The 23,823-nt window shown below is 38.1% G+C and overlaps 1 protein-coding gene across 4 annotated transcripts in view; it reads right to left on the bottom strand.

Moving 5' to 3' along the window:
* FHIT (fragile histidine triad) overlaps positions 1-23,823 on the bottom strand; it is a 1,556,965-nt gene that overhangs the window by 1,099,023 nt on the left and 434,119 nt on the right. For all 4 annotated transcript variants that reach the window (XM_005695769.3, XM_018038276.1, XM_018038275.1 and 1 more), the window contains exon 3: positions 11,236-11,328. The gene's annotated coding sequence lies outside the window, so the exon portion shown is untranslated. The remainder of the gene's footprint in view (positions 1-11,235; positions 11,329-23,823) is intronic.

The following is a 23,823-nucleotide window of genomic DNA, read 5'->3' as shown; positions in this document are numbered from 1 at the left end:
CCAATGCATGAAAGTGAAAAGTGAAAGTGAAGTCGCTCAGTCGTGCCCGACTCTTAGCGACCCCATGGACTGCAGCCCACCAGGTTCCTCCGTCCATGGGATTTTCCAGGCAACAGTACTGGAGTGGGGTGCCACTGCTGCATATAAGTTAAATAAGCAGGGTGACAATATACAGCCTTGACGTACTCCTTTTCCTATTTGGAACCGGTCTGTTGTTCCATGTCCAGTTCTAACTGTTGCTTCCTGACCTGCTTACAGATTTCTCAAGAGGTAGGTCAGGTGGTCTTGTATTCCCATCTCTCTCAGAATTTTCCAGTTTATTGTGATCCACACAGTCAAAGGCTTTGGCATAGTCAATAAAGCAGAAATAGATGTTTTTCTGGAACTCTCTTGCTTTTTCCATGATCCAGCAGATGTTGGCAATTTGATCTCTGGTTTCTCTGCCTTTTGTAAAACCAGCTTGAACATCAGGAATTTCACGGTTCACGTACTGCTGAAGCCTGGCTTGAATCAGCCATAGGTATACATATATCCCCTCCCTTTTGACTCTCCCTCCCATCTCCCACCCAATCCCACTCCTCAGATTGATATAGAGCCTCTATTTGAGCTTCCTGAGCCACACATCAAATTCCCATTGGCTATCTATTTTACATATGGTAATGTAAGATTCCATGTTACTCTTTCCATACATCTGACCCTCTCCTCCCTCTCCCCATGTCCATAAGTCTATTCTCTATGTCTGTTTCTCCACTGCTGCCCTGAAAATATATTCTTCAATACCTTTTTTCTGGATTCCATATATATGCATTAGAATACTATATTTATCTTTCTCTTTCTGACTCACTTCACTCTGTATAATAGGTTCTAGGTTCATCCACCTCATCAGAACTGACTGAAATGCATTCCTTTTGATGGCTGAGTAATATTCCATTGTGTATATGTACCACAACTTCTTTATCCAGTCATCTGTCAATGGACATCTAGGTTTCTTCCATGTTTTAGCTATTGTAAATAGTGCTGCAGTGAGCAATGGGATACATGTGTCTCTTTCAATTTCGGTTTCCTCAGGGTATATGCCTAGGAGTGGGATTGTCAGGTCATATGGTGGTTTTATTCCTAGTTTTTAAGGAATCTCCATACCATCTTCCATAGTGGCTGTATCAATTTACATTCCCACCAACAGTGCAAGAGTGTTCCCGTTTCTCCACACCCTCTCCAGCATTTATTGTTTCTAGATTTTTTGATGATGGCCATTCTGACGGGTGTGAGGTGATATCTCATAGTTTTGATTTGCATTTCTCTAATAATGAGCAATGTTGAGCATATTTTCATGTGTTTGTTAGCCATCTATATGCCTTCTTTGGAGAAATGTCTGTTTAGGTCTTTTCCCCACTTTTTGATTGGGCTGTTTGTTTTTCTGGTACTGAGTTGTATGAGCTGCTTGTATATTTTGGAAGTTAACCCTTTCTCAGTTATTTCATTCACTATTATTTTCTCTCATTGTGCAGGTTGTCTTTTCACCTTGCTTATAGTTTCCTTTGCTGTGCAAAAGCTGTTAAGTTTAATCAGGTGCCACTTGTTTATTTTTGTTTTTATTTCTGCTACTCTAGGAGGTGGGTCATAGAGAATCTTGTTTCAATTTATGTCATCGAGTATTCTGCCTATGTTTTCCTCCAAGAGTTTTATAGTTTTTGGTCTTACATTTAGGTCTTTAATCCATTTTGAGTTTATCTTTGTGTTTGGTATTAGGAAGTGTTCTAATTTCATTCTTTCACATGTAGCTATCCAGTTTACCCAGCACCATTTATTGAAGAGTCTGTCTTTGCCCCATTGTATATTCTTGCCTCCTTTGTCAAAAATAAGGTACCCATAGGTGCATGGGTTTATTTCTGGGCTTTCTATCTTGTTCCATTGGTCTATATTTCTGTTTTTGTGCCAGTACCATACTGTCTTGATGACTATAGCTTTGTAGTACAATCTGAAGTCAGGAAGGTTGATTCCTCCAGCTCTATTCTTCTTTCTCAAGACTGCTTTGGCTATTCAGGGTCTTTTGTGTTTCTATATGAATTGTGAAATTTTTTGTTCTAGTTCCATAAAAAAATGCTATTGGTAATTTGATAGGGGTCACATTGAATCTGTAGACTGCGTTTGGTAGTATAGTCCTTTTCACAGTATTGATTCTTCCTACCCAGGAACATGGAATACCTCTCCATCTGTGTATGTCATCTTTGATTTCTTTCATTAGTGTCTTATAATTTTCTGTGTAAAGTTCTTTTGTCTCCTTAGGTAAGTTTATTCTTAGGTATTTAATTCTTTTTCTCGCAATGGTGAATCGGATTGATTCCTTAATTTCTCTTTCTGATTTTTCATTGTTAGTATATAGAAATGCAAGTGATTTCGGGGTATTGATTCTGTATCCTGCAACTTTGCTAAACTCACTGATTAGCTCTAGTAATTTTCTGATACTATCTTTAGGGTTTTCTATTTACAGTATCATGTCATCTGCAAACAGTGAGAGCTTTACTTCTTCTTTTCTAGTCTGGATTCCTTTTATTTATTTACTTTTTGTCTTCTCTGATTGCTGTAGCTAGGCTGGATGGCATCACTGACTCAATGGACGTGAGTCTGAGTGAACTCCGGGAGTTGGTGATGGACAGGGAAGCCGGGCGTGCTGCGATTCATGGGGTCGCAGAGTCGGACACAACTGAGAGACTGAACTGAACTAAGGACTTTCAGAACTATGCTGAATAACAGTGGTGAAGGTAGACACCCTCGTCTTGCTCCTGATCCTAGGAGGAATGCTTTCAGTTTTTCACCATTGAGTATAATGCTTGCTGTAGGCTTATCATGTATGGCCTTCACTATGTTGAGGCAGGTTCCTTAGGTGTCCTTTTTTTTTTTTTAAGTTTTAATCATAAACAGGTGCTGAATTTTGTCACAGGCTTTTTCTGTATCTATTTAGATTATCATACAGTTTTTATCTTTCAATTTGTTAATATGGTGTATCACATTGATTGATTTGTGTATATTGAAGAATCCTTGCATTCCTGGAATAAACCCAACTTGATCATGGTATATGAGCTTTTTGATGTGTTGCTGAATTCTGTTTGCTAAAATTTTGTTGTGGATTTTTGCATCTATATTCATCAGTGATGTTGGCCTGTAGTTTCTTTTTCTTGTGTTGTCTCTGTCTGGTTTTGGTATCAATGTGATGGTGGCCTTGTAGAATGAGTTTCGAAGTGTTCCTTCCTCTGCAATTTTTTGAAAGAGTTTTAGAAGGATAGGCATTGGCTCTTTTCGAAATGTTTGATAGAATTCTCCTGTGAAGCCATCTGGTCCTGGGCTTTTGTTTTTTGAGAGACTTTTGATCAAAGCTTCAATTTCAGTGTTTGTAACTAGGTTGTTCATAATTTCTATTTCTTCTTAGTTCAGTCTTGGAAGATTGAACTTTTCTAAGACTCTGTCCATTTCTTCCAGGTTATCCATTTTATTGCCGTCTGGTTGCTCATTATCTCATAATCCTTTGTATTTCTGCATTGTCTGTTGTAACCTCTCCTTTTTCATTTCTAATTTTGTTGATTTGATTCTTCTCACTTTTTTCTTGATGAATTTGGCTAAAGGCTTGTCAACTTTGTCTTTTCAAAGAACCAGCTTTTAGTTTTATTAATCTTTACTACTGTTTCTTTCATTTCTTTTTCATTTATTTCTACTGGGATCTTTATGATTTCTTTCCTTTTACTAATCTGGGGGGGGGGGTTTCTTCTTCTTTTCCCAATTGTTTTAGGTATAAAGTTAGGTTGTCTAGTGGATGTTTTTCTTCTTTCTTGAGGTAGGATTGTATGGCTATAAACTTCACTCTTAGAACTGTTTTTGCTGAATCCCATAAGTTTTGAGTTGTCATGTTTTCATTGTCATTTGTTTCTAGAAATTTTTTTATTTCCCTTTTGATTTCTTCAATAACCTGTTGCTTATTTGGAAATGTGTTGTTTAATCTCCATGTGTTTGTGTTACTTACAGTTTTTTTTTTTTTTCCTATAATTGAAATCTAGTCTCATAGCATTGTGGTCAGAGAAGATGCTTGATATGATTTCAATTTTATTAAATTTACTGAGATTTGATTTGTGACCCAAGATGTGGTCTATCTTGGAGAATGTTCCATGTGTACTTGAGAAGAAGGTGTATTCTTCTGCATTTGGATGGAATGTCCTCATGATATCAATGAGATCCATCTCATCTAATGTATCATTTAAGACTTGTGTTTCCTTATCATTTTTCTGTTTTGATGATCTGTCCATTGGTGTGAGTGGGGTGTTAAAGTCTCCTACTATCATTGTGTTACGGTCGATTTCTCCTTTTATGTCTGTTATTGTTTGTCTTATGTATTGAGGTGCTCCTATGTTGGGTGCATAGATATTTATAATTGTTCCGTCTTCCTCTTGGATTGATCCCTTGATCATTATGTAGTGTCCTTCCTTATCTCTTGTAATTTTCTTTATTTTAAGGTCTATTTTGTCTGATGTGAGGATTGCTACTCAAGCTTTCTTTTGCTTCCCATTTGCATGGAATATATTTTTCCATCCTCTCACTTTCAGTCTACATGTGTCTTTAGGTCTGAAGTGGGTTTCTTGCAGACAGCATATATCTGGGTCTTATTTTTGTATCCATTCAGCCAGTCTGTGTCTTTTGGTTGGAGCATTTAATTCATTTTCATTTAAAGTAAGTATTGATATATATGTTCCTATTACCATTCTCTTAATTGTGGATCTTTTTTCTTCTCAAGTATTTCTTGACTGTATAAGTACCTTTATCATGTGTTGTAAAGCTGCTTTGGCGATACTGAATTCTCTTAACTTTTGCTTGTCTGAAAAGCTTTTTATTTCTCCATCAGTTTTGAATGAGATCCTTGCTGGGTGCAGTAATCTTGGTTGTAGATTTTTCCCTTTCAGTACTTTAAATATATTCTGCTATTCCCTTCTGGCCTGCAGAGTTTCTGCTGAAAGATGAGCTGTTAAGTGTATGGGGTTTCCCTTGTGTTTTACTCATTGTTTCTCCCTTGCTGCTCTTAATATTCTTTCTTTGTATTTAGTCTTTGTTCATTTGATTAGTATGTGTCTTGGCGTGTTTCTCCTTGGGTTTATCCTGTATGGGACTCTTTGTGACTCTTGGACTTGAGTGATTATTTCCTTTTGCATGTTGGGGAAATTTTCAACTATGATTTCTTCAAAAATTTTCTCATACCTTTCTTTTTTTCTTCTTCTTCTGGGATCCAGATAATTCGAATGTTGGTGCATTTGATATTGTCCCAGACGTCTCCGAGACTGTCCTCAGTTCTTTTCATTCTTTTTACTTTATTCTGCTCTTCAGAAGTTATTTTCACCATTTTATCTTTCAGCTCACTGATTTATTCTTCTCCTTCAGTATTCTGCTATTGATTCCTTATAGAGTATTTTTAATTTCAGTAGTTGTGTTGTTTGATTCTGTATGTTTATTCTTCAGTTCTTCTAGGTCTTTGTTAATTGATTATTGCATTTTCTCCATTTTGTTTTCAAGAATTTTGATCATCTTTACTATCATTATTCTGAATCCTTTTTCAGGTAGTTTTCCTGTCTCCTCTTCATTGTTTTGGACTTCTATGTTTCTAGTTTGTTCCTTCATTTATGTAGTATTTATCTGCCTTTTCATTATTTTTTTTAACTTACTGTGTTTGAGGTCTCCTTTTCCCAGGCTTCAAGGTTGAATTCTTTCTTCCTTTTCGTTTCTGCCCTCCAATGATGCTAAAGCTGAAACTCCAGTACTTTGGCCACCTCATGCAAAGAGTTGACTCATTGGAAAAGACTCTGATGCTGGGAGGGATTGGGGGCAGGAGGAGAAGGGGACGACGGAGGATGACATGGCTGGATGGCATCACTGACTTGATGGACATGAGTCTGAGTGAACTCCGGGAGTTGGTGATGGACAGGGAGGCCTGGCGTGCTGTGATTCATGGGGTTGCAAAGAGTCAGACATGACTGAGCGACTGAACTGAACTGAAGATTGGTCCAGTGGTTTGTGTAAGCTTCCTATAGGGTGAGATTTGTGTTGTGTTTTTCTTTGTTTGTTTTTCCTCTGATGGGCAAGGCTGAGTGCGGTGGTAATCCTGTCTGCTGATGATTGGGTTTATATTTTTGTTTTGTTTGTTGTTTAAATGAGGTTGTCATGCATAGGGTGCTGCTTGTGGTTGGGTGACGCCAGGTCTTTTAGTCAAGTGGTTTCCTTTGTGTGAGTTCTCACTATTTGATATTCCCTAGGGTTAGTTCTCCTTGTCTAGGGTCTTGGAGTCAGTGCTCCCACATCAAAGGCTCATGGCTTGATCTCTCTCCAAAGACCAGCCTAGGTCCAATCTACCAAGAAGAGTTTCACCCAACATGAAAGGGTCTTCATTTGAGTTCTAAAAGCCAGTCCACAACATTAACATTTAATATGAAGCCTGGCATGCTGCAGTCAATGGTGTCACAAAGAGTCTGACACAACTGAGCAATGGAACAATAACATCATTCAATATAAATAAATATGATTAACATGATATGGTTGCACTTTGAGCTACAATTTCATTGCTTGGTTTCCTTTTGCCTCTTCTGCTTTTTGTTCTCTGTTCAATCTTTCCTGCATTCTTTTGGGATCATTTTTAAAGTGCTTAGGATTCTACTTTATCTATTGTATTTTCAGTTATTGTTCTAAGCATTAAAATATACATTTTTGACCTTTCACAGTCTACTTGAGAGTTCATTTCATTACCTCCCCATATAAATTTGAAAACTATACAATTATATAAGTCCATTTGCTATGCACCCCCCCTCATTATTTATGCTATAATTGTCTTACAAATGATATCTACACATAGCACATTATAAGTATCACAAGGCAGTGTTATGATTTGGGTTTTAAATTTTCTGTGTATTTTAAAGATACTGAGATGAAAATACTCTTTCATATTTACAATTTCTGACATTCTTGATTCATTCTTGAAGATTTAAGATTCCATCTGGTGTTATCTCACTTCAGCTTGAATAACTTCCTTTAGCATTTCTTGTGTTGTAGGTCTGCTGGCAATGAATTCTCTTAGCTTACTTTTATCTGAAAATGTCTTTAATTTGCCTTCATTCTCAAAGGATATTTTCACTATACATAGATTTCTGGGTTAACAGGATTTTTCTTTTTCCTTCTCTGTACTTTAAAAATATCATTTTACTTTTCCTAGACTCTATAGTTACTGATAAGAAGGCAGTGCTGATTTAAAGTATAGTGTCCTGGAAGGTAACCTGTCATTTTCTGTGACCATTATCAAAATTTTCTCTTTACTGTTGGTGTCCAGCAGTTAGAATATGATGTGCATAGGTACAGTTTTCTTCAAATTAATCCTGTTTGAAGTTCCCTGAGTTTCTGGATCTGTAAATGTATGCATTTCATCAAATTTTAAAAAAATTTTGGCCATTATTTCTTCAAATATTTTCCTTTCCCTGTCATTCTCTTTCTTGTCTTCTTCTGAGACTCCAATTACATATACATTAGACATTTTTACTTATGTTACATAGATCTCTGAGGCTCTATTCATTATTGTTTAGTTTTTTAAATCTTTCTTCTTGGACTTACCCAATGGTCCAGTGGTTAAAACTCCACCTTCCAGTGCAGGGGGATGTGGGTTCAATCCCTATACAGTGGAGTATGGCCAACAATTAAAAAATTAAAAAATGCTTTTTTTCTGTTCTTAAGAATGAAATTTGCTTCTGTTCTATCTTTAGGTTCACTGACACCTTCTATTATTTCCAATGGATGTAAACTCAGTGAATTTTTATTTCAAATATTATATTTTCAGTTCTGGAATCTCAATTTGTTTCTTTTTTTGTAGTTTCCATTTACTACATTTTTTACTCATTGTGAGTGTATCTTTCTAGCCTCCTTGAGTACAGTTATAAAAGCTGTTTTAAAATCTTTGCTAATTCCCACCTTTGGGTCATCTTGGAATTAGACTTTTCTCTTCAGAAGGGGTCACATTTTCTTGGTTCTTCATATCTTATGTAATTTGGGATTGTATTATGTAAATGTATGATGCAAATATTTTGAAGCAAAGACTCTAAAATCTGTTAGAATTCTGTGAAGAGTACTGATTTATTTGTTTTAGCAAGCAATTAACTTGATTATACACAAGGTGAAAACTATCTCTTGGGTGGCAACTCAAACTTCAGTTCAGTTCTTTCATCTTCAGCGGTGCCAGCTTGTATCTGCTCCACACATCCATGATTCAGGAGTCAGTCAGAACTTTGGGTTGTATTTATACACTGAATCGGGAGCTTCCCCATCCGCCTTTCTGCTTTCCAGAATTCTAGCTTAAGGGCTTCCCTGGTGGCTCAGTGGGAAAGAATCCACCTGCCAATACAGGAGACACAGGTTCGATCTCTGGTTCAGGAAGATCCCACATGCCACAGAGGAACTAAGCACACGACCCTCAACTACTGAGCGTGCTCTAGAGCCTGGGCGCTGAAATGCTGGGCTCATGTGTTGAAGCTACTGAAGCTCATGTGTCCTAGAGCCTGTGCTCTACAACAAGAGCAGCCACCTCAATGGGAAGCTCCTACACTGCAACAAAGAGTGGCCCCCGCTTGCTGCAACTGAGAAAGTCTGCAACAGCAAAGACCCAGCACAGCCAAAAACAAATAAAATTACCAATTTAAAAACAGTATTCTAGCTTCATTTTGCAGGGGCTGTTGTTGCACTGAACCCTGTTCCGAGGATCTTCAAACCAAAAAGACTGTGGTTTTTCTACTGGAGTTAGTCACCCGAAGTGACATTAACCTCACCATCCATACCCTCAGTCAAAAAAGCCATAAAATGGGGAAATCACTCTGCACTGAGCCTGCTTCTAAGTTTTGAATCTGAAGTCCCTTTCAGTCCCTACTTATTTTCACTCTCTAGGGTTGTCAGGTAATTTTTCTCCCGTACTTTACAGTTTCTATATGTGAAAATACCAGGTTCAACAGCACATACTTAGCTATACTAGAAGTGGAAACAAGTGAAAAACATTTAGGAAATACTCTTTTGCATCTCCCAGTTCCTCTTCTCAAAATATTTAACCTTCATTCATTACCTCGCCTAGTGATATTTGGTTTTGGTTTTAGGTAGAAACATAAGTCAGAGCTTCCTTGATCATCCTGCCAAGTACATGAGAAGATGTGGAATGAAAGTACAGCACAAAGTTAAATGATAAAATGATAAAACATCAATCAGATCTGGCTGTAACACTGGCAGCATTTAATCTCAAAGCAATGAGGCTTATACGGGTTCATGACTACCGGAGATAATCTACATGGTACTTTGCCACGTTATTTATTTTACCTTAGTTTTTTGATCTCAGATATCTCTATATCTTGCCTCATTGAAAACTGCAATAGGTAATATCCTATGAGAAACAGAATATTAAAATAATATCCTTAAACAGTGTTACAGAATCAGTAAGTGCACATTTCCTTCTTATATTAGTCGTTACCATCTCTTAAGAGCTTCTGTATGCCAAGCATCTTGCTTATCACTTTATAATAATTGCCATTTAATCCTTCATAAGCATTCTGTGAGGTAGTTCCTATAATTAGCCCCATATTGTGGAGGAAGATACCAGAGTTCAGAGAGGTTAAATGAGTTAACCGAGATCACACAGCAAATGGCAGAAACCTGTCAGTCTCTTTAAAGAAAAGAAACAGTGAAGTATAGGTCTTCAGAATCATGAAGCACATGCCTTTTACTATGAAGAGAGAAAAGGGAAGTCTTTCCAAGCAAAGAGAACTAGGTGGAGATGCTAAAAGTCAAAGTTATAGTCTGCAATTCCTCCTTCTGCTAATAATTAATATTAAAATACTCCTCTTTTAGATCTATATATTTCATATTGACAGCTTTCATGTTAAAAAGAGCTTTGCTTCAGGGCTCAAAAACACTAACCAGAACCATAACACAAGGATCAAACAATTCTGTGCAAAACTCCCACCAGGGTTCCATTTCAGCTCATTTCATTTACCTTCTTTAAGCCTTCTACATCTTCCAGAAAAACCCTCTAGACAGGAAGGTGATTCACCAGAAAGAAGTCAGGGCCATCAAGAAGTGAGGATGCCTGACTCATTCCTCCATAATCTGCATTTGGTGAGTATTTCTAGAAAACACAGCAATGTGTCACAGCCCTACACATTCGAGGGACAGTCTTGCTCGATTCCGTAAACTTTGCATAAATCTATGAGTTTTAAACAACTGTGGAATACGAGAGAATAGAAGGCAGACAATGTAAAATGGAAACAGGAGACTGGGTCGTGGCTGAAAGCATAACAAATGTTTGTGTTCTGACACATGGGGCTGTTCAATATTTATATTTATTACACATGCTAAATTGTTAGCTGAGACTCTGGAATGGGGAGACACTGTGAGTGGAATAAAGATGAGAAGGAGAGAAGAGGAGAGGGGTATGCACATGTGAGTTCCAGGAACGGTTTAAATGAACACTGTCCACTGATATCACGCCGGGGAAGTATTGCCCATATTCACATATTTCCAGTCCTTTATTGCTATTTTTAAAAATGCATATTAAATGTATCCAGTAAAGTCATTCAAATACATACAAAGATGAGTAATTACTTTGTCCTATCCTCAAGTCTTTTTTATAAGATATATTCTTCACTGTCCCAGCAAATGCCACTAGAACTTCCTCTGACCAAGAACAATCTCTTGCCATTTTAGGAGGTACATTTCACGTCAGATGTGACCTCCTGCCACTACTAATGTCATCTCATCTCCAGGATCATTCTCAAAACCATGCAAAGCCTAACAACTCGACTATGTAACTGTTTAACCTTACTTTTTACACATAAAAATTATTAAATATGTGTAACTGTCTGGTGGGGGGAGAATAATATAATAGATGTCAATCAGGTAACAGTTATACTACATTTCATAAAAGGGAAGGTAATGCTTTCTTTAAAAAGTAAAGTCATCACTCCTTATTTAACTGACATAATATTTATACCCTGAGTTTTAAATGGCAGCTACAAATAGAAGTCAGGAGAGGGTAAATTCTCTAAGGAAATCGAGCCCTGAAATTCTACCATTTTAAGAGTTCTATTTTATGTGTACATAGGAATCTTACTGCTATGATACAGATGTCCATAGTAAGTCAGGTATGCCTAATTCTATGAAAAAAATCTGAAATTAAGTAAACACTACCTGTCTGAAGACTGTTACTTCCTCAGAGTGCTCAACAGAAGGGTGCGCAGAGTTTCTGCAGAGGCTGTCGACAGGTTGGCAGTCCTGGAATACCTACATCAGAAAAGAGAAATTCAGATGATCATTTCTGCAGTGATCCAGATGACTTATAGGTACAGCTTCATTAGGGACATTCAGCATGAATACTGAGCAAACAGGACTGCACTGGTACTGTTGAAAGGGTAGAATACGGGCACACATGTAATGTCTAAGTATTGTCATTGGTCTGCACTGACCCCTACAAGATCACATAAAGGAAGAGGCAAAATGGTGCTCTGAAATTCCATCTTCCACGTCTAGTCAGTCCTGGGCTGTTCTAGCTGCATTGTTATTTGACCCTCTTCATAGTCAGCCAGTACTGCCACTGGGGTTTTCCATTTTGCAGAAAGATGAAGCCAACCTGCCAACCTGTCAGCAAGAGTACCTCTCGGGTTTTGTGGTGGTCTATGCCAAATCATCTGGCCAGTCTGAAGGGTACTTTGTGGGTCAATTTACCTACTTTCTTTTGAAACCCTAGTGTCCATGAGAATCAGAAGGAATCTGACAACAGAAGGAACAAGGGTTTGTGGTCCTTGTAGCCTGAGTTTGAATTCTAGTAATGCATTTCACTATCTCTGTGTCTTATATAGCTGCTAAACTCCATTGAGCCTCACTTTTCACTTCTGTCAAATGGGCATAATATATATATATATATATATATATATATATATATATATATATATGTATATGAAGGGTATATTTATAAAGAGAATATTTTTTCTAATTTGGATAAAACACCAAGCACAATTTCCTGGCACATGTTAGGGACCTGTATGCAGGTCAAGAAGCAACACTTAGAACTGTTCTTGGAACATGGAACAACGGACTGGTTCAAAATTGGAAAAGGAGTATATGAAGGCTGTATATTGTCACCCTGCTTATTTAACTTATATGCAGAGTACATCATGAGAAACACTGGGCTGGATGAAGCACAAGCTGGAATCAAGACTGCCAGGAGAAATATCAACAACCTCAGATATGCAGATGATACCATTTTAATGGCAGAAAGTGAAGAGGAACTAAACAGCCTCTTGATGAAGGTGAAAGAGAAGAGTGAAAAGGCCAGCTTAAAATTTAGCATTCAAATAACAAAGATCGTGGCATCCAGTGCCATCACTTCATGGCAAATAGATGGGAAAAAGTGGAAACTGTGACAGACTTTATTTTCCTGGGCTCCAAAATCACTGTGGACAGTGACTATAGCAACGAACTTAAAAGATGCTTGCTCCTTGGAAGAAAAGTTAAGACCAACCTAGACAGAGTATTAAAAAGCAGAGACATCATTTTGCTGACAAAGGTCTGTATAGTCAAAGCTATAGTTTTTCTAGTAGTTGTGTACAGATTTGAGAGTGGGACCATAAAGAAGAGTGAGTGCCAAGAACTGGTGCTTTCATAATGTGATGCTAGAGAAGACTCCTGAGAGTCCCTTGGACAGCAAGGAAATCAAATCAGTTAACCCTAAAGGAAATCAACTCTGAATATTCATTGGAAGGACTGATGCTGAAGTTAAAGATCCAATATTTGGCCACCTGATGCAAAGAGTCAACTCACTGGAAAAGACCCTGAACCTGGGAAAGATTGAGGGCAGGAGGAAAAGAGGGCCACAGAGGATTAGGTGCTTGGATGGTATCACTGACTCAATGGACATGAGTTTGAGCAAATTCTGGGAGACAGTGAAGGACAGGAAAGCCTGGCGTGCTGCAGTTCATAGGGTCGCAAAGAGTCGCACACGACTTAGCAACTGAACAACAATGAACGTGAAACAGACAGAGAATAAGTAACCAAAACATATAAGGAACTACTAAATTGAAGAAAAGAGATGAACAGACGTATAGGAAAAAATGGTTGTTCAAAGAAGAAATCTCAATGAACAATGAACATTAAAAAAAAAGCTCAGAATCACTAGAGTAAAATGCATATTATATTAACAGAATTCCATTTTTATTTTGTTAGAATAGTAAACATGGAAAAGGTAGACAAAAGTCAGTGTTGTAAGATGTAGGGAAAAATTAGCATAATACTCTAGTTTACCTCTGGCCAAATCGTGAATTGGTATATCTTTCTGGTGAGCAATTTCATTATATTTATCAAAAGTAATATTACCATATCCTATGGTATATTGATTCTTCCTACAGGGTATACTGGACTCAAGCAACAGGGACACAAGAAGACACATACTAAAATAATACCGAAGTGTTTTTGTTTTTGTACAGCAAACTTTGGAAATGATCTAAAAGTTGCACTGGAAATGGAATAGGTCAATAAAATGCACTATATGTATAGAATGGAATATTATGGAGCTATTAAAATTGATCAATTGATTTTTACGGCATCAATGCAGCTTAGTTTTGTAAATACTGTGATGTTAAAAAAGCAACAAGGAAAGATTTAAACATTAAATATTCAAACAAAATAGTGTATATTGGTTGTTGGTATATATGTGTGTGTGCATAAAAAATATAAACAATATACTAGTTAAAAACATCCTAAATTTATGGTCGGGAACTTTTGGTAGACAGCTGAGAGAGTAAAGAGTGGAAGGAAAGCCAGATGTGGTACTTAACAGAGAATTTGGTTTCATCAATGATTGCTTTGAAAAGAAACAAACACACAAACTGGAAGTAAATCTGACTAAACATAAACAGATGCTCCTTTTTCGATAGTAGAAATACAGATGCTTATTACACTACCTTTTGGGCTTGCCTGTATCTTTACATTTTTCTCAAAATAAAGGAAGTAAAGGGAAAGGGAGGGAGGAAGAAAGGAGGGAGGGGAGAAGGAGACAGGGAGGAAGAAGTCCATCACCAGCTCCTGCGTGCACTTAAACTGGCCTCGGGTGGGTGGTATCTTTAAGGATGAAACTCAAAACTGGTTTCATTATCAGTGAAAAGGATGGTGATTCCTCCCTGGTTGGCTCAGCTCAGAGGACTGAATTTAAGTTCAGCCAGTAGAGGGAACCATCTGTCATTTGGAAAGACACTCAGCCCTTAGCCAGGAGACCCCCTTCAGCACACACCAGCGCCTCTGGGAAGAGGGAACACGCATTTACAGACCAAGTATACTGAGGGCACACCATGGACATCCTTTCAACCTTTCTCAAAGGCTCGCTGTAATTTTATAGAATCAAGGGAACAATATGCTTGATTAGTTCTTCAGTCGACTGAGCAATTTTGCTTTTTATATTTCTCTCCTTGAAGTGAGTTTGCCATTAACCTTATATGTTCTAGGGTTTGAAATTAAATTCTCCCCCCTCCAAAACAGAATTTTTGCTTTAAAATAAATGTTAGCTTTAAGATAATTCATTTCTACCGGTAATACCGAAAGACCCTCTTTGAGGTGAGGAGGTCATCCTTTAAAGAGGTTAGAATTGCAAAGAACGTTCCTTCTTTTCCTGGAGGGAGAATCTGTGGAGGGAAAAAAAAAGCTTGCAGGAAAGTTCAGTAATCCTGAAGTGAAAGCCCCAGAAGATCCAGTGCTTCCTCCTGGGCCGATACTGTGTTGAAAAATGCTTTCTATGTACACTTCCTTGAGAGACCTTAAGTTCTTCAAGAATCAGTTAGCTAAACTCTTAAAGGAAAATTTGGCAATCCCTGTATCTACATAATGCACCCATGAGGGCAGAAGGCACCAAGTCAATGCTGGACATGCCTCAACTGCTTCACCCCATCACAGCCCTAATATTTAAATATTGCCATCCTTTTGTGTATGTCATCCTGGAAGAAGGGATTTGGGTTGGTTTCTAACAACAAAACAAACACATAATGTAGAAAGGGAATGTTATAAAAGAGTTACCAATGTAAATGTGCTATTTTGTCCCTTTGAAATTGGGTGATGATAAACATGATTCCACACATGGAAATCAGACTTTGCAGATCTACTACATGGAATCATTTAATTTGTCTAAGCAAGTCCTTACAATAATGTGGCTGCTCTGCACTGCAATAAACATTGGATTTTCAAATGAACAAATGAAATATGTGATAACTCCTTATTAACAGAACTGCAGCAATGGACATTAACCAAGGGGGTGGTGCACCAAAGAAGATTGGTGGGGAAAAAATAAAAATCCTGCTCCAATGCTCTGAAAATGAAAATAAAGAATCTTATGGCCCCTGATTCTACATTGTCTTTTCTTTTGTTTTGTTTTGTTTTCTGTGCTCCTGGCTAAAAACAGGGTGGAGGCCTCACAATGAAGTGATAGAGAACTGTTGCTATTTTGGGTTGTCACAAGGTAACTTATCACAGTGCTCAGGACACATGAGGACACTATCAATTTGTTCCTCCAGATCATAAACCAGAGGATGCTTTAGTAAAATAGCTTAGGGAGAACAATTTTGCCTGGTGGTTAAGAATGTTCATTTGAATCCTGGGCTCCACCAGCCAATTAAGTGCATGACTTTATCGGAGTCATCAATCTCCTTTAATGCTCATTTTCCTCGGTAAAATGCAGTGAATAATTTTGCCTTCCTCATTTGAGTTATAAGGGGTACATTTTATGTGAAGGGCCTGGAACATAGTTAGAATTTAACAGAAGTAGCTACCATCACCTGTTGTTTTTTTTTTTTTTTAAGCATCAGCATCATTATTATTCTGTTTAACAGTATCCTCGGTATTATATTTAACAGTATCCTCGTTTTCATCCATTATCCTCATTTTCATTGAAAGTTCATTAAAAGCACAACCCACCATGCTGTTTGGTAATTAGTGACTTTCATTCACTTAACAAACTATTTAATGAGTATCTAGTAAGTGCCAGACTCTATGATACAGGCTGGGGTATGAAGGTGATCAAAATCAAATGTGATCTAGGCCTTTTGGAGCCTACTAGAGGAGACAAACAGTAGTCAAACAGTCCCACAGGGAGTGAGTATTTTCCACCTGCGGGAAGAGCTCCAGAGAAAAGAAGCAGATCCTTTTCAGAGATACTAAAACAAACGAAGTTGGATTTAACATGAGAACTGAAGTATGGCTTTCTAGGGAGAGAGAATACAACACTCAGGGTCAGAGTAGTATCTTCATTGTTACTGAAAGTCAGTGCAAAATCGTCCATTGAATGGCCCATTTTAATTGAAGAACAATACCTCCACTACCTGGGGCTTCCCAGGTGACTCAGGGGTAAGGAGTCCACCTGCTAATGCAGGAGACACAGGTTCAGTCCCTGGGTTGGAAAGATGCTCTGGAGGAGGAAATGGTTACCCACTCCAGTATTCTTGCCTGGGAAATCCCATGGATAGAGGAGCCTGGAGAGCTACAGTCCAGGCTTGCTAAGAGTTGGACATGACTTAATGACTAAAATAACAACAGTCTCCAAGAACTACTTGGCACTGGGCACCTGTGCTGAGCCCTGGGCCATAACAGTAAGCAAGATAGATATGAACTCATGCCCTAAATCTTTCCTCCCCATACTTATTCCTCAGTTTGAAAACTGCAGTAAAGTCAATGTTCACTTCGTAAACCAGTAAATTCCACCTTCAGTTTTGATCCCAAATATACTCTACCAGAGTGAAAAACTATGATGCTTTCTCCGGTCAGACAAAGAAGGCTATGTAAATTAGTAATTCCCTTTCTGCCTTAGAGACCAGGAAACTTACAACCAAATTTAGTTCTTCCATCCCATGGGTTCATACTAGTAAAGATGATCACAGTTCTATCTTATGGTTATTTTATTATTTGCACATTACCTTTAATTTAGTGAACAGCTTCAAATTCTTTGGGAAGTTGGCTAAAAGAGAGGAGGGAAGGGAAACGAAAGGAGGAAAACAAGGGGAGGTTTTTGAGGTCTGGAATTGTTCAAGGTGCTGTTTGCAGTTTTCATAGCATCTCACACAGATGTTGAATGGAAAGCACTTAATAACTTTGGACTGATGCATGGATCAATGTTGAATACACAGCTTTCCTGGCTCAACATGGGTTCCATTATAGGGGATGGGAGGGACTGAAACTTGCCTAGTGAAGTGAAAGTTGCTCAATTGTGTCCGACTCTTTTCAACCCCATGGACTGTACAGTCCATGGAATTCTCCAGGCCAGAATACTGGGATGGGTAGCTGTTTCGTTCTCCGGATCTTCACAACCCAGGGATCAAACACAGGTCTCCTGCATTGCAGGCAGATTCTTTACCAGCTGAGCCACCAGGGAAGCCCTGAAACTTGCCTACTTCACTCTAATTTTCAGTTTGAGAGGGAGAGCTCAAAAAAGTAGGTGAAAAATTTAGCATGGTTGTCACTTGTCAAACATTTCAATAACCAAAGAGAAGAACCATGGAGACCACAAAAAGAGCATCATAAGAGAATGTTCAAGTATCCTGAGAGATTTATTTCAGGCAATAAGGTCCCTGTAATAGAACATTTCTCTCTCTTACTTTAGTGCTAGTCAAAACAAGAGAAATGTCATAGTTTAAACTGATGTCTAAGTAACAGGGAAAATGTTAAGTTTCTTTATGACAAAATGGAAATATATTTGTAATTCTATTTCCTGGTGTTCTCTCACTTATGTTGGGGGGGCGGGGGGGGGGGGGAACCTGTTAGTCCTTTTGATTTAAAACTCCCCATTGGGATAACTAAACTATAATCTGTCTGGTTAACTACCAGGAAGAGGAGGAATACATTTAAAAGAAATTTAGAAGACACCCACTTTATCAATATCAGAGCATTGTGGCGTTCAGTCTTATTTATAGCTAAATCCACCCCCATTCTCTTACACACACATATACATACACACAAATGCTGCATTCAAGAGGTATTAAAACATCTCATCCCTGTTCTTAGCTCGACATACTAATGAGAGTTTCTGAATTAATCTCTGATCATGAATTGTCTGTTGATGTGATAGAACAGCACCAAAGAGTATACAGCTTGCTTCAAGTAGCTGGCTAAGGCCAGTTTCATAATGCTTCAGTTCTTTGACAGGTAGAAAATTAAATCATTCTTGTATTCACCCAAGATTAAATCATTTCCGTATTCTCCTAAGATTGGATCATTTCTACAGTCCTCAGAAACTCTGCAGTACTCAAAAGTATATCACTTTTCCAACCAGTTGATAAGCTGAAAAGAAAATAATATTAAGGGATTGTACTTGAGGAAATAGTTAAAAGGGGAAACTCAGAAAACAAGCTGGTGGAGATATATAATGAGGAGATTCTCAAAACGTCAAGGTGAGGGAAGGAAGGAATTATAGCTGAATAACATTTTTTTTTAAGGTAAGTTATTCCTTAAAGCAATTACCAAAATGTGAGAGTTCCTCTCATGGTTCTCAACCTTACACTCTGAAAAGGAACTTCTTATAACTCAAGACTAAGAGAGCCAATTACTTCAGCACCAAGCTACATCCTAAATCTCTGGACTTGGCAGTTCAAAAAAAAACACCTCTTGGAAAGTGTTCTTATAAAATCTTCACTAACAGCTCTGACTTTATAAATGTAGATTTTAAAAGGATGAATGAAAACTAACCAATTAGATAGCAAAGTAGGGAAGAGAAAGCACTGAATAAGAGACCCACTAGAGTTTCAGTTACATGTCCACGAATAACTAGCTCTGAGACTTAGATTACATTTATAATGAAAATCATATCGTGAAAAATTAATAATCTCACAACATATAGCATGCCAAAGACCTACCATACATTAGCTAATATAGCCCTTATTACAGCCTGAGAAGTTTTCATGGAGCTGAGTATCTTGTCCAAGTGGACCCCATAGTCCTGAGTGGTGGAATAAGGATTTGAACACAAGACTCCCTGACCCCAAAGCCCAGCCTTTAATGACCCATTCTGCAGAAAGTTCAACAACTTCTTAAGATGATCTAAAAGGTTTCTATCAGCAATGAGGTGCTAAAATTCATGAGGCAAGATATGATAAAAGAAAAAGCTCAGGTTCTGAAGTGACTTTGTGGCCCAGGAGAGCAGCTTCTTCCCTAAGCCATGGATCCTCAGGTAACACTGCTTACTGGAGTAGGTAGCCATTCCCTTCTCCAGGGTATCTTCCCAACCCAAGAAACAAACCACTTGGATGTCTGTATGGATTGTTCTATTCTCCTGAATTTGTCTTGAACTCTGGGTAGGATTAACGTATATTTGGGGAAATAGCAGAGGTCCTTGGTGTATCAATATGTGTCCTATATGCAATACATCTGATTTCTTGAGGGAGTCAGTCTGTCTGGATTGGAATCCCAGATCTGCAGTTTAGTTACTATGATTTAAGTCAGGTAACTGTTTTTGCCTCTGTTTCCACATCTGCAAAACAGGAATAAAAATAATGATATTCTTTAGGTCACTGTGATTGCATGATTTAATGTGTGAAAGAAGCTCAGTCCCAGACACATAATAAGCCTTGTGTTAATTTTAGCTGTCATTATTACTGGACTTCCCTGGTGGCTCAGATAGTAAAGAATCTGCCTGCAATGCAAGAGACCTGGATTTGATCTGTGGCTTGGGAAGATCCCCTGGAGAAGGGAATGGCTACCCACTCCAGTATTCTTGCCTGGAGAATCTCATGGACAGAGGAGCCTGGCGGGCTACAGTCCATGTAGCTCTGGTACTGTCTCTAAGCTTTAGGACAGCCTGTAAAGTAAGCAGTGTTATCTGAGGATCCATGGCTTAGAGAAGCAGCAGCTCTCCTGGGCCACAAAGTCACTTCAGAACCTGAGTTTTTCCCATTATCATATCTTGCCTCCGTTATCGTATCTGACTGCCAGCAAGAAAAAAAAAAAATCTGACATCAATAGGAACTAGCTAGAGAGTGATACGTCACATATACAACATATACGCATGCACATATATGGCTAAGATTTGTTTCATTCTCTATATCCTGTCTGATTGCTCCCTTCATATTGATATCTTATTACTTTCATTTTACTTATAAAATCACCATAGCTCCATAAAATTTGCTTTTCTGCTTTCAGTCTGGGAGAAATTCAGTCTCTTATAAAAATTTACTTTACTAATATATTTTATTTAACCCCATATATAAAAATATTTCAACATGAAATAAAAACTAACAAGACATTTTACATTTACGTATAAGTGAAGAAGGGCTTTCCAGGTGGCAGTAGTGGTAAAGAACGCACTTGACAATGCAGGAGACATAAGAGACTTGGATTATATTCACAGTTTGGGCATGGCAAGCCACTCCAATATTCCTGCTTGGAAAATGCCATGGACAGAGAAGACTGGTGGGCTACAGTCCATAGGGTCACAAAGCATCAGACACAACTGAAGCGACTCAGTATGCACGCATGCATAAATGAAGTATTCAAAATTCTTTATATGTTGTGCATTTACAACCCATCTCAAGTTAGACGAACCATGTTTCAATGTTCAGCAGCCACATGCTGCCAGTGGCTGCCACAGCGGACAATGCAGGACTAGAGTGACTGGCTTCCTGGTTGGTATTTTAGTTCTTTTCTTGGGCTGCTCAAAGTCCCCAGAAAAGTGTTTTCTAGTCTCCTGCCTGAGTGCCACTGTTCTGGGATCCACAAGTGGGAAAGAGCAGTAGCCCCACTATACAGACTTTCACTTGATCCCCATTTTTATCTTCATAGCTCTGTCCTTACCTATGCACAGTGACCCCCAGCACAGACCCTGCGCTTCACCTTCTCCAGCATGAAAGGAGGGGAAGAGGGACAGTTCCCAGGCTATTCAGGTTAGTCAATGACTCTGGGGATCTAATGATTATTTATTGTTTTCTCAACATTCTTTTTTACATTCCTTCACATGCCACTAATACCTGACCCCTTCTGGAATCTGTACAAATTTCACCTTTTTATCCCTTCTAAATCAGTCTTTGAACTTTTAAGGCAGCTTCTACAATTACATTGTTATCTTCTCCTCAATTCCTTTTGTTCACATATTCCCCCCTTTTATTTTTTTAACTTTTATTTTTTGATTTTGCATATTTTTCCATTGAAACACATTCTTTGTTATATTTAAGCAGACTCTTTTTTGTCATAGTATATTACACTTTTCTTCCCACAATTCGCCTTCTCTTTTGTGTGTGTGACTTTTTCCTGCTATAAAGAAATTCAAAGTGGTTTTTTTTTTGTTTGTTTGTTTGTTTCTGCCAGTTTTAATATTTATGAGCTTCCCTGGTAGCTCAGATGGTACAGAATCCACTTGCAATGTGGGAGACCCAGGTTCAGTTCCCTGGGTCAGGAAGATTCCCTTTATATCTTGACTTCTTTTGATTTGTTCTTAGAGTACCATTTGATTTTATTTGAAATGCTACTGTCATCATACTGGGGTCTTTTTCTGAGTCCTCTTTTTAATTAAACTTCTCATTTTGATGTATTTGTAGATTTGCATGTAAGTTGTTAGAAAAAACTACAGAGAGATTTGAAGTACGCTTTACCCAATTTCTCCCAATGGTAACATCTTGCAAATCTACGGTACAGTAGCAGAACACTGACTTGCATACAGTCAAGATACAAAATATTTTCATCACCACAGCCATCCTTATACTGCCCTTTTATAGCCACATGCATTCTTCCCACCTCACACTTCCTTAAGCCTTGACAACCACAAATCTGTTCTTCATTTATATAGTTTTCTTATTTGAAGAATGCAATATAAATGGAATCATACAATATATAATTTTTGGGGATTGGCTTTTTCCCCTATAGTCTAAATACCTGAAGATTGCACCAAGTAGTTAGTTTCATGTATCAGTAACTCATTGCTGAGTAAAGCCTCCATGGTGTGGATATACTACTGTTTTTTTATCCATTCACCCAATATAGGTCATCTGTGTTGTTTCCAGTTTTTGGCTATTACAAATAAATCTACTATGAACATTCATGCACAAGTTTTATGTGAACATACATTTTCATTTCCTCAGGATAAATAAGTGAATACTTAGTTTGATAAGAAACTGCGAAACTATTTCCCAGAGTCCTGTTACCATGTCACATTCTCAGCAGCAATATATCCAGTTTGACTGTATCCTCATTAGCATTTGGTGTGGTCAACATTTTTTTAAAGCCAGTAAGTAGGTATATAGTGATGTATCACTGTGGTTTTAATTTATATTTCCCTGATGGCTAATAATGTTGAACATAGTTTGATGTGCTTACTTGCCTTCTATAAAACCTCTTTAGTGAAATATCTCTTCATGATTTCTAACTGGATTGCTTTTTTTTTTTACTGCTGAGTTTGAGAGGTCTTTATATAATTTAGATACTAGTCCTTTGTCAGATATGTGCTTTGTAACGTCTTTTGATTCTCTTATCAGAGTCTTTTCCCCTTCCTGGATCATAACCTTGTTGTAACTCAATGAAGCTATGAGCCACTCCATGCAGAGCCGCCCAAGATGGATGAGTCACGGTGAAGAGTTTTGACAAAACGTGGTCCACTGGAGCAGGAGATGGCAACCCGCTCCAGTCTTCTTGCTTCCAGAACCGCATGAACACTGTGAAAAAGCAAAAAGATACGACACCGAAAGATGAACCCCCCCCAGGTCGGAAGGTGTCAGTAAATCCTAAAGAAAATCATCCCTGAATGTTCACCAGAAGGACAGATTTTGAGACTGAATACTTTGGCCACCTGTTGTGAAGAATTGACTCATTGGAAAAGATCCTGATGCTGAGAAAGACTGAAGGCAAAAGGAGAATGGGGAGGCAGAGGATGAGATGGTTAGGTAGTGTCACTGACTCAACGGACATGAATGTGAGCAAACTCTGGGAGACAGTGGACAGAGGAGCCCAGCCTGCCGCATCCATGGAGCCACAAAGAGTCAGAAATGACTCAGTGACTGAACAGCAGCAACAACAATCACGGTCTTTTAGAGAGCCCAAGTTCTAATTCTGATGATATCTAATACATCATATTGTTTTCCTCTTATGAATTGTATCCTAATGTCAAACCGAAGAACTCTTTGCCTACTACTGGATCCCAAGGATTTTCTCTTATGTTTTTTTCTAAAAGTTTTATAGCTTCATGTTTTATATTTAAGTCCATTATACATTTTGAGGTAATTTTCACAGAACGTATAAGACTTAGTTTTCCCGCGAGAAGGGTAATGCTCAAAATCACTCAAGCCAGGCTCCAACAGCATGTGAACTGTGAACTTCCAGATATTCAAGCAGGATTTAGAAAAGGCAGAGGAACCAGATATCCAATTGCTAACATAAGTTGCATCATAGAAAAAGCAAGAGAGTTGCAGAAAAACATCTGTTTTATTGACTATGCCAAAGCCTATGCCTATGTGGATCACAACAAACTGTGGAAAATTCTTCAAGAGATGGGAATACCAGACCAAGTTACCTGCCTCCTGAGAAATCTGTATATAACAAACTGGTTCCAAATCAGGAAAGCAGTATATCAAGGTGGTATACATTCACCCTGCTTATTTAACTTATATGCAGAGTACATTATGAGAAATGCTGGGCTGGATGAAGCACAAGCTGGAATCAAGATTGCCAGGGGAAATATCAATAACCTCAGATACACAAATGACCACACTTATGGCAGAAAGCGAAGAAGAACTAAAAAGCCTTTTGATGAAAGTGAAAGAGGAGAATGAA

This window comes from Capra hircus, chromosome 22 (assembly GCF_001704415.2).
Source record: "Capra hircus breed San Clemente chromosome 22, ASM170441v1, whole genome shotgun sequence".
Taxonomy (NCBI): domain Eukaryota; kingdom Metazoa; phylum Chordata; class Mammalia; order Artiodactyla; family Bovidae; genus Capra; species Capra hircus.
Note: the sequence above shows the minus strand (reverse complement) of the source record. Positions and strands in the feature narration are given on the sequence as shown.